Source organism: Salvelinus alpinus, chromosome 3, assembly GCF_045679555.1.
Source record: "Salvelinus alpinus chromosome 3, SLU_Salpinus.1, whole genome shotgun sequence".
NCBI classification, from domain to species: Eukaryota; Metazoa; Chordata; class Actinopteri; order Salmoniformes; family Salmonidae; genus Salvelinus; species Salvelinus alpinus.
The window spans coordinates 25,790,946-25,795,956 of record NC_092088.1 but is presented as its reverse complement, the minus strand read 5'-3'; the positions used below and the strand labels follow the sequence as shown (position 1 = coordinate 25,795,956).

At 40.2% G+C, this 5,011-nt stretch overlaps 1 long non-coding RNA gene across 1 annotated transcript; it reads right to left on the bottom strand.

Annotated features, from left to right (window-relative positions):
- Window positions 1-665: 665 nt before the first annotated feature.
- Window positions 666-3,651, bottom strand: LOC139569705 (uncharacterized). Its single transcript, XR_011673928.1, has 2 exons — window positions 1,938-3,651; window positions 666-1,766 (listed from the first exon to the last, which is right to left on the bottom strand). It is a non-coding gene; the product is annotated as an uncharacterized lncRNA (long non-coding RNA).
- Window positions 3,652-5,011: the final 1,360 nt, after the last annotated feature.

The window sequence follows — 5,011 nt, the reverse complement described above, 5'->3', positions numbered from 1 at the left end:
AAATAAATGGCGGGAAAACGATTGGAACACTTCCGTTTGACCGCTAAGTTTTATGGGTATTATGACACCTCAACTGTGGGGCTTTATAGAGGTAGGTACACGACCCCCCCGAGCCAATTTACAATGAGTTCAGATTTTCAAAGTTGCCCATCCCTGTTTTAGACGGTTTCTCAGGCGTGAGGACCTCGAGTTCTCATACTCTAGGTCACATAGGTTTTCCTCATTAAGGAAGTAATTTATTTTGGGGCTAGGGATATCCAGGTGAGTCTGTACAATCAATCACTGTTGTAGATGAGTGTAGTGCAGAGCCAGAATAAAGACTCACAGGTATTGTGTAAAATTCAGTCAAATGTGTTGTCTGATTTAAGTATCCTTCTTGTGATAATTTGTACTCTCTGGCTGAAAGTTTGGAGACTATTTTAAGTGTCCACTTTTGAAGCTTTAACTATGTGCATATAAGTTGCTAATTAGCTTTTATTTCATCATGAAATATGACTAGTTAATTTGATACTTTTCAGAAATTGACATACAATAATTATAACAAAATTCTATGTATTTGAATGATCAGCAATTTATAAGTACTGTACCTTATTTGCACGTATGTTTTACTTATGGACACCAACAATGTTTTTGTTGTATCAAGACTCAAATTAACCAAGATAAAATGCATTGCAATCATAGAAATGAACACTTTATTGAGTTTTATTTTTAGAACAATCACCACATTCATAAATATATTGACATAGAAAATGATGCAACAGTGTCGTACAGATACAGTAAGAGAACAAAAATAGCCGAGAAGCTATAAAAACTAGGCTAGAAGCTATATAATCTCAGAGGCCTTTGCAAGAGTTTAAATTCTTCATGCACAACACGCGTCATGATGTTTTTGTCTCAACCATTAGCTAAGGCAGCATTTCCCAACCTCCGTCCTGGGGACCCCAAGGGCTGCACGTTTTGGTTTTTGCCCTTGCACTATACAGCTGATTCAAATAATCTAAACTTGATGAGTTAATTATTTAGCTGTGTAGGGCAAGAGCAAAAACCTGAATGTCCACCCCTTGGGGTCCCGACGACCGAGTTGGGAAGTGCTGAGCTAAGTTATTCCCCAATTCGTGACTACAAATCTAACTCAAGATGAGCTTTTCTTCTCCTGTATAAACTCATCCTCCAATCCTTGTTTTCCCATAGCTTTTATGTATCTTTTCTAGAGTGTAGGGTCTTTTCAAAACACCTTATATTCTCCTTTTCTTTGTTTAAACCTTTCACCTGTGTAATACAAGATATCACAAATGTAACATTTAGCGTGACTACCCCCTGTCATTTTATAAAACGTATTAATAATCAACTTCCCCCTCAGAAAATTATTCTGGTTTCTTCAGGATCATGCAGGAAGACTGCACCCCAACCCAGAACCCTGGCAGAATCTTCGACTTAATAGGGCCCTCAAGTCTATTAAGCAGCTTTCACCTCCTTCTCCTCTCCCTCTTTCCCTTCATCCACAAGGTAGTAGCTCATGACGCCGGCAAGCCGGTCGACATACACACCAACGGTGGAGCACTGTGGGATGTCCCAGATGTCCTTGTTCCTCGCTTTGAACCACACCTGGTAGCAGGAGCCGGACCAACCCAAGCGCCAGAATTCCTCATTCTTCCCCAGGCCACTGGGCGTCCCAGCATTGACCCTCCTCGCCTCCCTGCTCCTTCATATGTGGTGCCGATGACCACCCATCACCTCCCGGTAGCCCCTAAAGCCCCAAATACCCTCTAAGAGAGGAAGATAGGTACGATGATAGATAAGACAACAGTGCTGTTCGTGATAAGGGTAATATAAAAAATAACATTATGCAAACGTGTATTCATGTGCTATAATATGTGCATTATACTGCAGCACGAGCATTGTGAGAAAACCCATGTGCTTTAGGAAGAAATAGTTACCTGAGGGGAGTATTCATATCTTTTTGGACTGTCCAGGACGGTTCACATGGTATCATCTCCAATACGAGACACCTTGGCCCCGTCCTCAGAAATCCACAGCATCCTATTGGCTGTCTTGTCATCCAGAGACAGGTTGATCCAGTCTAGATGAAAGAAAAATGGGGCAAATACATTCATATTATTCCATATTTGAAAACATTTGCTGAAAAAGGTGCACATCCTTATGTTTTAGAAGCGCGGCATGTTGGCTCTGGAACATTGGGTGTCATAGACGGGTGCTTTCTCTGTGACTAGAGGGAGAGAGAAGAGAAAGTGTCAAACAGGAATTTGGCATCAATGTGTAACACATTTACTCATTATACTAATCAAAATTAATATCTGTTCTACACTCTGATAAATGCTGGGTTGGGGGTCACTTAGTTGGATTGTTTTCTTAACTGCTGGGTTATTGATGCTGGGTGCTGGGTTATTGAACTTTGCTGGGTGCTGGAAAATTGAACTTTGCGGCGTACAAACTTAACATGATGAACAGGAATGACATTTACTCTTGTAGGTGGCCAAAAATAATTCTCAAAGCCACACAACTGGTTGATGCTTACTTATAAAACCCTCTTAGGCCTCACTCCCCCCTATCTGAGATATCTACTGCAGCCCTCATCCTCCACATACAACACCCGTTCTGCCAGTCACATTCTGTTAAAGGTCCCCAAGGCACACACATCCCTGAGTCGCTCCTCTTTTCAGTTCGCTGCAGTTAGCGACTGGAACGAGCTGCAACAAACACTCAAACTGGACAGTTTTATCTCAATCTCTCCATTCAAAGACTCAATCATGGACACTCTTACTGACAGTTGTGGCTGCTTTGCGTGATGTATTGTTGTCTCTACCTTCTTGCCCTTTGTGCTGTTGTCTGTGCCCAATAATGTTTGTACCATGTTTTGTGCTGCTACCATGTTGTGTTGCTACCATGTTGTTGTCATGTTGTGTTGCTACCATGCTGTGTTGTCTTAGGTCTCTCTTTATGTAGTGTTGTCTCTCTTGTCGTGATGTGTGTTTTGTCCTATATTTACATGTTATTTATTTTTAAATATAATTTTTTTAAATCCCAGCCCCCGTCCCCGCAGGAGGTCTTTTTCCTTGTGATAGGCCGTCATTGTAAATAAGAATTTGTTCTTAACTGACTTGCCTAGTTAAATAAAATAAATAAAAATGTGTTTTGTGTGGGGAAGTGCTTAGTAATAAGTCTCTCAAAATGAACAAATTAATAAAAAGGCATGTCCTGATGAAACATCCAGGCACAACATGTCGGTAAACCCAGGGAGTTCTTTCAGAACAGGGCAGAATGCTTCAGGAAACAGTGCTTCGAAAGTGGAAAAGTAAGTCAACTAACAAGGCATTGTTGTCCTTTTATAACAGGTGATGATAAGCAGAAATAAGGGAGTACTATCTCTCATAGTAGTAGACGTGAGTTTCTCTTTCTAACAATCCCCTGGCCTTGTAACGTTACACAGCTAATAGCTAACGTTAGCCAAAGCAAGCTAACTAGCTACTGATAGTGCAACCCTAAGAAACAGTACAGATGAAGATGAAAAAGTCAGGCCTACTGTACATTTTACTGTAGAAATTATTGTTGAAAACAAGTCTAGGTTGGAACTGTTGCTGTTACAAGTAATACTTTTTATTCTGAACTGGAATAAACTGATTGACGCAAGATGCTTTTTGAAGCAAACACTCACACAGTTCTGGGTTGCTCATCTGCAGCAGGAAGCGGTCTACTGCCTGACTGAGAAAACAGTAGATGTTCTGATCCAGTTTGGCACCACCTACCTATGCAAGTCAGGGTTCTCAAGTACAGAAACAGTGTCAATGCTGAGCATGACCTCAGTGTTGCACTGTTAAAAACTGAGCCCAGAATAGACATGCTTGTTGGAAACTTCAACCAGCCACACACCTCTCATTAGGACTGTGTGTATGTGTCTGTTTTCTGGTCTGTGTGATGTGATCAATCAGTTTATTCCAATTCAGAATAAAAAATTGTATTTTAACAGCAACAGTTCCAACCCAGACTTTCTATCAACAATAATTTATACAGTAATTTTTTATCTGTACTGTTACTTAGGGTTGCACGATCAAAAAGCCTGTGTGTGTGTTCAGTTATACATTCTGTGTGATGTATAAATCAATAAATTTGTTCCAGTTCAGAATGAAATTATTTCTTGTATTTTAACAGCAACAGTTCCAACCTAGACAGGTATGTCAGAGTGTTTTTAATGGGGAAAAATAAACACGAAAATATATTTATGGGTATTTAATTATTTGTGTTTGTCTATATTGCTTTTTTTTTAGGCATAAGGGCAATGAAATGTATTGATATTTACGAATAGTTGCATATTTTCCTACGCTTGGGTCCCAGGAAAACACAGAATTTCTCATTTGGGTCCCAGGCTGAAAAAGTTTAAGAACCCCTGATATAGAACCTTCCTGCGGGCTAAATTGAAATGTAACGCTTTGGTCATGGATCTGGTCACAGATCTGTGGTCATTTTGGAGAAGTTCTGGAGACAAAGTATTTTTATTTTTTTAAATCTTAGAATCAATGTTTTTAAAGAGGTATCAGCTAACGTTAGCTTGCTATAGCTAGCTATCCTCTTCCTCTGTTTCTGAATTAATTTGTGGCTGTTATTTTCTAGCTGGTAAAATGAGTGAGCTAGGTTTTGTTTGTGTACTGCCATATGTTGATAACATAGCCAAGTTTGTCACTGGTATGGAATATTAAATATCAGATAAAACCCGGGCGAGAGTGTCACGACTCCCACCGAAGGTGGCTCCCCTGCCTGTTCGGTCGTCGTCGCCGGTCTACCGATCCCTTTTTCCTTTTCTGTTTGTTTGGTCTTATTGGTTGCACCTGTCTCTTATTGTGTTTCTTGATTTATGTCTATTTAGCCTGTTAGGCCCACCTACGTTTGTGTGGGATTGTTTTCTGTTAGTCAGGGTGTGCATGTTTGTGTTCCTGTCTGTTTGTGCCCTGTGTTGGGTCGGACATTTTTTCTGTCTATTTTTCGCCTATGGTTTTGG